The sequence below is a fragment of the Atractosteus spatula genome (genome assembly GCF_055471065.1).
Source record: "Atractosteus spatula isolate fAtrSpa1 chromosome 10 unlocalized genomic scaffold, fAtrSpa1.hap1 SUPER_10_unloc_1, whole genome shotgun sequence".
NCBI classification, from domain to species: Eukaryota; Metazoa; Chordata; class Actinopteri; order Semionotiformes; family Lepisosteidae; genus Atractosteus; species Atractosteus spatula.
Window position 1 is genome coordinate 458983 of NW_028296612.1, and position 12438 is coordinate 471420.

The 12438-nt window shown below is 39.4% G+C and overlaps 1 non-coding gene across 1 annotated transcript; it reads right to left on the reverse strand.

Annotated features, from left to right (window-relative positions):
- Nucleotides 1-10356: 10356 nt before the first annotated feature.
- Nucleotides 10357-10430, reverse strand: trnat-agu (transfer RNA threonine (anticodon AGU)). Its single transcript has one exon. It is a non-coding gene; the product is annotated as a tRNA-Thr (tRNA).
- Nucleotides 10431-12438: the final 2008 nt, after the last annotated feature.

Here is a 12438-nt window from a genome sequence, read left to right on the forward strand (position 1 = left end):
ATGTAAGGGCTGTAAGAAAGTCATTTATAATCAACGAACAGCCTGTCATAATTCTGTCTGTGACAAAAAGGGACATTGTTGAGGGGAGAAGAGCTCCTCTGTGATTACAGCATTTCCAGGAAATAATTTCAAGGTTGAAGGACAAGCTCTGGAGTGGTTGGTTCACTGACCATTTCCAAAAAAGAAACTAAGTAAGTATATTAAAGTGCATATTTTGAAGATATTCATTTTCTTGTACCTTGGAACTAATGTAAAAATTATATTCGTGTTAATGTCTTGAAAATAGCATTTCTCATTCTCATCAGCAAGGATATAAGGAAGGGATATGGGACTGCTAAAAAGATACATGATTTTCAGAAGAGTATAGAAGGCAGATAACTATCCCACTCAATTGTTACTGCAAAGAAATGCCACAGTGTAAACAAAAAGGTGAACCATTCTTGAAACTTATTGATAGAATCTGAATAGCACGGCATTCCCAAACCAGGCACTGGAGTTTCCTGCAGCGTTAGATGGGTAGTCTCTTGGTAAGAGAGAGATCGACAGAGTACTGGACTTCATGAACGACACCTTTCCAATTCATCGAGAACAGAGCCCACAAGATCTAGAGTCTAGAGAACAATTTCTTACAATATTAGTGGTAGTTTCTGAATGAGTTAAGGACAACATAGTTGTAGAGCTATCTTGCAACTTCTTAAAAGTTGTAAAAGTGATTACCATATTGCCAGTGGTTTATATTTAAAACCTAAAGATTTTAAATTGAATCTTTCTTAAACAAAGGACATTTTTCACAGGAACAGCAGCCTAAATCAGTTGATGACTGTAAATATGACAAGCTTGTGATAAATTGTAAAGTGCAAAACAAAGATGTATTGTTTTGGTTTTGTCTTCAACATCATATTAATAGGCATGTTATTTTTAGAGCAGCTGCCTGCCATTCACCACCAGCCAAGATGCCACGAGGTACATGAAATGACCCAGAAGTACTTAATGATACAGAGAAGAGCATATGGGGGGAAAAAAAAGAAGACAAGAAATATCCATTAACACGTGCATCTAGAAGCCAGAAGACGGGTGATGATCAGCATTTCAAAAGCAGACACTGGAGGTTGAATTCAAGTTTTAACAGTGATTGTCTATGTTTGGCTTCAACACAAATCATATTAATATGCTCACGTTATTAATTTGTACAAAGTCCCCAATATTCATTACAGGCGACGTTCCCAGGAGTACACACGATCCAGCCAGAACGTGGCTAGCTGACGTGCAGTGGACCTCAGGGAAAGAACTCTTGCCCACACGGATGTCTCTGCTCTGAAAACCACTGGATAAAGTTATATGGCGGTCTGTTCTCAGCTGTTGATTTTGTGAAAAATATTGAATATGAAAGATTGAAGTGTCACTATTCAATGAAGTTCAGACATAAGTATTATGTTGAGAAGCTAGATCTGTTCTACTAATAGCTTTAGTACCTTAATATTGTACTGTTTGCTCTGGTTTTCAGACATCAGTCCAAGATCATTGGTGTGTTAATTGATTTCTGGTAAGATTGGCCCCACGTTTGAGTGTGTGTTTACATTTCTATCTGGCATACTCAAAAGATGGTTTTGTTTCCTTTTCTTAATTGCTCTTGATTACTAGAGTTTATTTGGCATGATACATTTGTGATAAATGCTTTTTCTTTGTGAATAGTCTTATTTTAATCTACATAATGTCAATGAGTTAGTACCTTAAAGAACAAGCAGTAAAAGAAATGACATTTCAGGTTTATTAGCTAAAGTTACTAAGATTCCTTTACAGTGCAGAGACCCATCTTTAATATGCTGTGTGTGCTCATAATGGACTTGAAATTTGTTTTTGTCACAATGTAAAGGTATAATAAATAGATAATATACTCTATTTATCAAGACTTGACTATTTTAATTCCATACTTCCATTGACTGCTTTGGAATGCATTCCTTACAATTTTCCTAAATAATCATGGTCTCACAGTGTAGACCTGGGTGACATAACAGGGGTCAGGGCTGTATTGACTGGAGGTTTGTGTAGACTGGCCATTGTCTATGTGAGACTGTGGGATCACTAGGGGTCCCCCCCCCCAACACCTGTAACATTGTCAAGTGGTATAATTACCTACAAAAGCTAAAGTTTCCTCCATTAAGGGGTCACTATTTGTCAGTCACTATCAGTCCGGGACACTCTATGCTAGATTGGACTGTTGTCTTTGGAAGATGGGGTCACAGGTGATGAAATAGACCACAGTGGCAGTCCTGCCTAGCTGTTATATCACTGAGAGACTCACCCACACATTGAGAAGAGAGCACTGGTTTCTGTGCAGAAAGCAGAACAACTCACTTTAACTGGTCAATTAGGTCTAATGAGTTTTATTGCCCTTGACATCTAACTTACTCCAGCCCCCCTTGTGGAAACAACCCCTAATTACTGTTCATGAGCTCCTGGCCACACTTGTTCCCAGTGGAACCAACCTGGAGCAGCAGAACACAGGTTTTCTTTTTCTTTAAGTTGTCTGCTGTTGTAAAACAAGTCATCCCTTGGGAATAAAAACTCTCCCTCTAGTCTGGTTGCTATCTCCTTTATTTGCCCCATATTCCCAGGGCAAAGCAGCTGAGTGATCAAAAGCTGAACTGCAAGGAGCTGAATTTCACACTGGGTTACAACAGACCCTGGTGGGAGAATGGGCAGGAGAGGGCCGGTTGTGCTCCTGAACTAGTCCCCTCCTCTCCTACTCTCGTATTTGCATCACAGTCTATAAACTCCAGCCCTATTGCTTTTCTTCCAGTAAATTTTTTTTAATACAGCTCGTGAATTATGTATACTCTTGTGAAGTATCAAGAAAGCACTCTTATCTTTATTCCCGACGGTCTAGCACAGTAACCACAACTCCAATAACTTTAACTAGAGGAAGGAACCCAGCTTCTGCTCAAAAGGAAAAAAAAAACATTGAAATCATAAATCTCCAGCACTGGCTGGAGACTCTGTGTGTCCGTGCTCAGCGGTTATATAGGACAGGACTCAGCGCGCAGCAGGTGCGGCTCATTGCTCTACGCTCCCCGTGCGGAATGCGCGTCTCCTCCTTCCAGACTCATAACACCGCTGCATACTGTACATCCCTCTTAAATCCCAGAAACACAGAAACTCCGGGGTGTTTCTGTGAGTCAGTACTGGGTTTCTCTGTTCGAGGTTACAAGCAGAAACAAAAAAGCGCTGAAAGCAGGAAGTTATTTCTGCTCGTAGGCATAAACGTGTAAAAATAACTTTTCCGATTACTAAACCCCTAATAAAATCCATCTAAGTCTCCCTTTCGTTCCCAATGCACATAACTGAATATAAACCAGTCAAGTTCAGGTACTTTTCTGATGTACAGTATCTGAATAGTTCTGGCGCGGCTGTTGTAACAAAGATACTTACGAACTTTTTTTTCATACGAGCTCTTGCCGTTTTTAAAATGAATATTTTTTTGAATTCGCTAAATCACACGAAACACCAGCATCACTTATCATAAGCATCTGACCAATTACATTCCTAAATGTTAAACCCATTTAGCATTTATTTTTAACTTGTTTTTTTTTAAATTACACACCTGTTAACTTAGTCCGGATCGCGGTCACCGAGGACCACTCCTGTCTCCCCAGATGACACTTATTATTTTTAAGATAAACGCGAGATAAACAACGTTTGTTTGAAACCGCTCCACAAATTTTCTCACATGCACGTATTCTCAAATATCACCACAACAAAATCATAAAGTTTGTTTCCACAGACATGACACTATTATGCAATAAACCAATAAATTAATGAACTAGCAGAATCCCAATAAAAACACCCGATCACCTGGCCAGCCCAGCATGTCAATATCATACATTTTTACCAACAAAACCGCAAAAGCAAAAACCAGCATATATATATATATCCCATGTTTTTACCTTATTCTGGAGCATGATATATATCCAAAATAACCCAGACTAGTTTATCTCAAGAGCTAGAGACTAGTAAACGTTACTGATTACGTAATAAATGTTTGAAGAGCGAGCGCCAGAAATAAGGCGATTTGATTGGTAAAAACCGCTGTCATTCTTTGTATTTTCAGCCATTCAGAGCCCTTAGGGGGTGAGACTTCCTCTAGAAGCTTCAGGCTGCATTTTTAGCTGTCAATCATTGACTCAGAAGGGATAATCAATCAGTTTTTTATCAGTTTCTTATCAGTGCTCCTTTTTTTCACACCAGAAGGCAACTCTGAGGTTTTTTTTTCATTGCATAACAGCAGGTAAAGGCTCTCTTGCAGTGTCTTAAGGTTTTTATAGCAATTGCAATGGTTTTTATTCTTATTATTTTCAATATTTTTATGATTTTTTATTATAGGCGTGAAATTTCATTCCAGGTCCAGTCTTCACAAAACATGATGTAGAATTTTTTCTAATTGATCCATTTGTCCCAAATTTTTATCCAAGCTAGTAGCCACCTAGAACAAGGTTTTCAAATCATTCCCAGGCCCTTGACATGCATATAGTTGAAAACTCTGACCTCTGAAGACCAAAAAAAAATGTTCGCCAGCTGTTTTTTTTGTTTTATTTTCATATGTTTGTCTGCTGAGTGGACACATTAAGAAATATAAGAAATTTGACTATTCACACTCAAAGCCAAGGGGGCTAGCTTCAATTTAAGACCTGAACCAGGCTCCTGCTATGTTCTGCTGCAGAGATATAACAAATGTTTAAGGGGGAGGAAATTCCAGGTGGACATTGGCTAAATATGTCACTGGTAGTAAAAGGTTAAGTATTCTTGCCATTTTTAGCATATTGTAAGTGGATTTTTTGCAAACATTTTATTTTTTAAATCACATGAAACACAATCAACCCATTGTAACTTCACATTGATAATTCCTGAGCTTTATAACTGTGTATTATTTCTTTTTACCTTGTTTTAATATTTTTTTTATTATTTGTGCATTTTACAGAGCTTTTTAATATATTGTGAGCATTTTAGTGTCATTTTAAAATAGGACTATCAATGCTCCTGACTTTTAAACCTGTATTTATTCTGACATTATTATCTCCACCTGCAGATGAGGGAGGTATTTGATCTTAAATTTGTTGATTTGGGGGGAAAATATACATTCATTTCCTTGTATGTATCACCAGTGGGAAAATTGGCATTTTTGGATGAATTGCAATCTTTACTGCAAGGCCTTCAGACTGATATAGAAATGACTGGAGATTTAAATGACACATTTGATAAATCAGACAGGAACAGCATAACATCTAAAATGGCAGAACCCTCTAAAGTACTGAAAAAATTCCGGCACATTCATAATAAATACAATTTATTTAATTTAAAGCATAAAATTTGCTTTAAAAAGAAAACCACAATTTGTACGATATCATATTTCAATATCGACGTTCAGATGAAGAATTTGAGAATTTGAATATCAATGGAGAGTACATTGATTTTGGGACAATGTTTGCATCTGAATAATCCTTCCTCCTGGAAAGAAGGAAAAAAAAGTTTTGAGTCTCAGTCTTCAGGATCCCCCCCAAAAAACGTGCAAATTTGTTTCCGGTGTATTTTGGATAAAGATATAACTCTCATAGAAGATACATTTTATCACTTGAATGCAGTCGATACTTTCGACTTTTTATATGATGATAGGACCTACATTTAGGGCTCAGTACTGATAACACTGCTGCTATTGATGGAGTAGAAATAAGTGATGTACTGGCAGTTTTTTTTTTCTGAGGCAAGAAGTCCTAGAACACCTCCTATAAAAATAATAAGATTCAGAGCAAGAAATATTTTTCCGCCTCACCTAATGCTATTGCATTAACGAGGCTGAAGTTGGCTTCTTATTCGCCAGCTGCTGCTTTGCGTTTTTCGTTCAATCTTAAATGCTGCTGCTGTGATGTTATGTCGTCTTTCGCCTGAAGATGGCTCTCTACAGTCATTTTTAAAAATACTTATCCGGATGTATTACTGTACATTTCCTTAGTAAAGGGGAATATGTAAGTAGAGACTGTCCAAATTGCATTTTTGTATGAAACACATTTCAGAAACACAACTCACAATAAAACAAACTGGCATGTTATACCACGAGTAAATAAGACAAAGGCAAAACGTAAATTCACTGGCACTTTCTGCATATTTTCCACGACCTTGCCTTCTGATCATAAAAAGTCTCAAACTCTTGCATTTTACAAGAAATTTTAATATAGCAGTTTTAAATGGGACATTTAGAACATGGCATATGAGACTATATGGTTATTGAGGATGAGCAGAGGGTGATCGAACCTACCTCCTGGTTATAAAAATGTCTAAAAATTCTGACACAGATGTGTGAGAGACAATGGAAAAGACTATCAAAATCCTGAACTTCAGGACATTGTACTGTACCGTTTTTTAAATACGACCCTCTGAACATGGCATGAGAGAATACATTGTCAAATGGTAAATGCAATGTTTGCTATATTGCTAGGGCCCTCCCTCCTGATTTTAAAATCGTCTCATATTTCTGACATCAAGGTGTGAGACACAATATAACAGACTGTCAAAATCCTGAACTTCAGGACATTTTATGATACCATTTTAAAAATATGACCCTCTGAGCATGGCATGTGAGAAAATGGCATGTGAGAATGCATTGGGAAAAGGTGAATGCAATTTCTGCTGAATTGCTATGGCCCTCCCTCCTGATTACAAACTCGTCTCACAATTCTGACACTGAGGTGTGAGACACAATGTAACAGACACTATTAAATTGTGAAGTACAAGAGATTATACTGTTACGTTTTTTTTTAATATTGACCCTCTGGCATGTGAGGACTTGTAGTCAACAAAATAGCACACATTCTGCCAATTTGCTTTGTCCCTCCTTCCTCGTTACCAAAACATCTTAGTATACCGACACTAAGGTAAATGTCTCTAAATCCAGAAGTTAAGTTGTCAAAGTATATCGGAGTCAACCGATATTGATCAGGTTCTGCTGATGCCGAGCCCGCAGCCTTCACCATAAGGTCCAATTCCCCAAGCCTACTGACCTTATATGTCCATCCCTTCTCGTCAAAATTCGTATTTTCACAGGGTACCCTTCAGAAATTGCAGTATAGAATGAAAAAACTCCAATAGATCTCGGCCGCTGTTGGCGATTTTCCTTTAAAAACAAATGATTCTCCAGAAATTTTACGGAGTGTATCACTTACACCGAGACCGAGAAGTGTTAAGCTGTACATGAGTCTTTGTGGCTCGGTTGTTAACCAAAAGGGTGGTGGTTTGAGACCATCCAGGGATGCTATGAGCCTTTTAATGAACACACCCTCTTCACTTCATTTCTCCACGGCCAGTCTTGTACCGCAATCAAATACAGAGCCCGTAGGGGGCAGTAAGCCCGCATATATAGCTCACTGTGTATATAATGAAGAAGCGGAGGTTAGTTTCTCATCTGCATGTTGCAGAGCCTTACGCAACTCGTACCAACAGCTGGGGTTTGATCCCTGCACGGGCTATTAGTTGAAAGACCATTGTAAATGATGTGTAACAGCTTTATCCAGCTGGCTTTTATGTTTCATACTAAATTGCTATCTTGAAACCAAAATAATTAGAAATATGGAACACAACCGTTGTTCCCCAAGAAGGAAAGCTGTTTTACACTGACGTCACTCCTTTTTATTTAATCCAGATTTTAAAGACAACTCCGCCCTCAAAGGAAATCAAAGGAAAATGTTGTATTAGCACGAGCTGCACAGGCTCTGAATCAGACCATTTCAATTAGTCTGATCAGTGCAGGACAAGTTAATGTAGAATTATTGCTTTGTCTATCTCTTTTTTGTATATAAATGAATGTCTCTGAAAACTTAATGTTAGTTTTTAATTTAGTTTTAGTTTTACGATGTAGGTCATGCGTTGACATATGCACAAACACACGAAATGTCTCATTCCTGATTCAGCTCATGCTCCATAGGAGAGAAAAGATTCCTCCTGTTTCTCGTACAACCATATCAGAACAGAAGCCCGTGTCACCCAGCTCTGATTCAAGATTGAGTCGCATCTTCAACATTTTGTTTTTGTTTCTGATCATTATTTTCTTTAGTTATGATCAATATTGAACTTTTTCTAAATGAAACAAAAATAATCAAACATGCAGGTAGAATTTTTTAAAAGTATTAGGAGTTGAAAGGGCGCTCCTTCGGAATAGTCGTCAGAAAATGTGAGAAAAGGAAGGTTACGTAAACTCTCACACACAGCATTAAAGATTGGAATCTGATCATAAAAAACTAGCTGTCTCCCCGTCGGTAATCAAACCCCAGTTTCCCGCGTGACAGGCAGGGACACAAACAACTTTACTAACTAGGAGCGCTTGCTAGCTATTAGGAGGCATTTACTCTTAAGTATGTTACTGTTTTGGGTTTCGACTTTAATTTTCCCTATACCAGTTTTTTACAAAAGTAAAGGCACACGGCACATGTGTGGCACATCACGTCCGTGTTTAGTGACAACTACCTCAGAGATTGTAAGCTGGGTAGTTTCAGATCACTTTTTTTAAAGGTTCAAGCAAACCCGAATACCTTTGCAAGAGACATTTCAGAATCGCAGTCAAATCCAGTACGATTGCTGGATCCTTCGAATTCGACTGAACTATAGCACAGATCTGCAGTCCACGATTAGAATACTGTAGCTGTGTTGTATAAGCTATACCACCCAAAATAGTTCTAAAACAGGAGATGCATCCTTGTTTAAGAATGTGGTATAAAGTGAAATGGTCTGGGAAGAGTCCTACGTTTGAACAGTTCAAAATAGACGTAAAGGGGTATTTACGGACTCTTTCGAAATGTAAGAACAAGCTGTGCGGACCTTATCTTTATTTACCTTGTGTAATCGTTTTTCATAAAGTGTAATTGTATTATAGCATGTGCCCCTGACGATTTTCTTGATACGTTATATGTGCTCTTGTTTGTATTGTATGTAGTTTTGTTGTTCAAATAAAACGTAAAAGACACAACTTTCCGGATGCGGCTGCTGTAAAAATAAAATGACATCAAGGGTGCTGTACGCAAAGGTCTGAAACCTGCTCCACAGCAGATCTTTATCCAGAGGTGTTAAAGAAGTCGAGATCTCGCCATGAGAGGGGAAGCATCTCAGAAAAAGCAGGTGCAGTCGGTTCCACGGTCATAACGCCACTAAGTCGGGCGACAAGAGCAAAACCCACCCGACCTCCTCCGAGCAAGTAATGAGACAAAGAGACAATGCACAGCGGGTAGCGTGGCCGAGCGGTCTAAGTCGATGGATTAAAGCTCTAGTCTCTTCGGGGGCGTGGGTTTGAATCCCACCGCTGCCAGGTGCTTCTGTCGGGACCCCCTTTCAGCTGACTTCAGACGAAAGGGAGGGAACCGCTTTTTGGCAGTCTCTCGAGAAACTAAGCAAAGTGTTTAAAGATACTTTCTCAGCTTGACATCAAGGCACAAAACAAAAACCTTCTTGCGTCCTCTCAACCCAAAAGCGCTTTGCCACTTTTTGCGTTATGCAGGGAACGACATCTGCCCAGATCACTTTTGTGTCAATGCAAATCGTAGTGTGCCCTCCGTTTTAATGTTGGCTGTGCTGGCGTGCCGCTTCTGTCTGTGAAACTTGAATGTTCTGCTTCTTCACACCAAATCGTTGGCGGGGGTTGAGCTTGTTAAATCTTTGCGCATAGCGCTCCTTTGGAAGTACTTTGTCCAAGTTCAAAAGCGATCGTGGGATTTACTTCATGCGTTCAAGAAGCATGCCTCGCACGACAGATTTAAATGGGGAATGGAGCCTGCTTCTTGCTGTTTTTCCTGTGGTTGCAGTTACAAAGTTGATCGTGCTTTCACATTCTGTTAACAGTATTCACTGGCTGAGCTTTATCAGTTGGTTCCTAAAGGAATCTCTGCTTCGGTTCCAGAACAGTCATCTGTAGTGTGTTTTTTTCCGTGCCCATGGCAGTCTTTTAGAGCTGGTAGTAATGGCGGCGAAGTTAATTTTTTATCCTCTTTAAAAGAATAAGGATGGGCTGGGGTGAGCTGCATTTACCACTCTTTCAGCTAAACGCCGAACTCGCGAACTGATTACACTGCAGAGCCACAGGCTCCTCGCTTTTCTCCATTCTCTGGGTTAGGGTGAAAAAAAAACACTGCTGGTATTAGCTGGCCTGCTGGGAGTACCTCTTCTTCACTGATAAGCAAGATTTGTGTTTCATCTTTCGCAAGCTGTATAGATTTCTTTCAAAACAAGTTGTTCCAGAAAGGAAACGAACACTTGCATTCACCTGAATTAAAAGGCATGGGATTTGCCCATAAGGATAAATTCTGTACAGTAAGACAGGAAGAAAGGCACCGCTGGGAATCGGACCCAGGATCTCCTGTTTACTAGACAGGCGCTTTAGCCAACTAAGCCACGGCGCCAGCAAAGTGCCATCCTTTGAAAGCCACTTGGACACGTCTCAACTGCTCTGAGACATCTGCGTTCGGGGTGCACCGAGCCTGCTCGCCTTGCAAGTTGCCTCATTTACGTGCGATAGCTCCAGCACTAAGAGAAAGGATGATAAATAGCTTTTATCTGGCACTTTTCATGTCAGAGGATCTCAATCTGCTTTCCGTGTACAAGAGGATGTGCAAATCATGTAGCTAAAGACGTAGACGACAGTGCTCCGCTGAAATCTTGATCTCACAACCCTCGGCATGACTCCGCTGTGTTCTGCTTTAGACAAAGGGGGGAAAAGACTTCTTTCATCACACGTTTTGCACAGTTTACGGTGTTTGCAGTGCTCTTTCTTAAATGAAAACCAGGAATCGGCACCATATGAGGTGAGACTAGATAATATTGGAACAAGTAGCCTCGCCATTCCATGCGTGACGTGAGCAAAGTGTAATTCCTGTCTTTATAGTGTGCTTGTTAGAGACTTAGCTGGCACCCAGAGCGCTTTAAATCCAGGAGTCAGCAGCCCAAGATAAGAGAGCTTCCTTCGTCTACAGATGCAGCCATTCAAAATGCGTGAGGTATTTCGCGGCATACCCCGGTGGGCGTGTCGCAGTTTCACGCGGTATGACGCAGTTTACGTGGTGTCACGTGGTTAACTATCCGGCGTTGCCTTGTAAAACCGCCAGGGGGAGCTTAACCTCTCATGTACAGCATTTGAGCCTTTAATTTTGAACTGTGTATTACAGCACGTTAATCATCAGTCATTAAAATGTTGGTATATTTTATGAAAGCAAGATTGCTCAGTTGGACAAAAGTACACAACCTACCTTTATCAGAAATATTTATGCATCAAAGCCTTTACTGAAGATATTACTAATAGTATTAATAATGGATGACTTTGGACAAGCTGTATACTCAAAGTATAATTTCTTTAGCACATTTGTACAAGCACTTGGAATCTGTCCAAGCCATACTTTGTCAGGCATTTTGTTTTACTTCAACGGGCATAAAAACTTCCTTGCTTTTAACAGGGCGTTTCATAATTTCTAACTACGAAAATGATTTAAAATGCGACACCTATCATTCAACTAGAGCTTAAAATATCACAAGGATCCTCAAGAGCACAGCAAAGAGTGTTTTAAAAGACACTTGTATTTATCAACGCTTTCTTTTCCGTATACCAGATTTTATGGAACCACTTCAGAGGGGTGTCAGCCAGTCAGATTCCAGGAATCGGCACTTTAAAGGAAAAATACACACCGGTATTCCATTTCTCCCTAACGATTTTAAGCATCGAAGTATTTAACTAGCATGTGAAATAGCGTGTGAAAAAGTGGTAGTTTTAAGCTTTTCTGCTAATATAATATGGAATCGCGTATCTAAAGAATTTAATAACGGTATTCGTGTGCTGCGACAGGGCTGTGTAGGGCTGTTTTGCCTGCCTGTTCATGTGAGCTGTCTTGTAGCCGACTGGTCTAGGTGCGTGACTACCAACTGGCAGGTTGTGTGTTTGAATTCAGCTGGTGCTGGGCTTTTCTGTTAACAAACATTTCTTCGAAAAAATAGAATAGCGATATTATGGACAATCAATTGACTTTTATATTTGAAAATATCGCAACATGATCGATATTTGCGATATTTTGAACATATCTTCCCTTCTGACAGCGGTTCCTGCTTCTATTGTGTGTGTGTGTGCAACAGAGTAAATTTTTATGGAGAAATGGAGGCTGGACAGTATGCGTTACAATATAAACATTTATATTGATTTAAATCGTGTTCTGATTTAAATCGCAAACGCGTGTTTAATTATGTGTTTTTTAATCATAATCAGGCTAATGCATTTCTACATTTTCTGTATGAACCAGCTTAGAGGTTCATACAGAAAGACAGCTTGTGTTTAAATTGAGTGTAAGGTAATTTATGCTTCTAAAGTCATGGTCAGCATTTATTATTGTACTGTGCTGTAAACTTTTTCTGTGCCTAGTCACATTA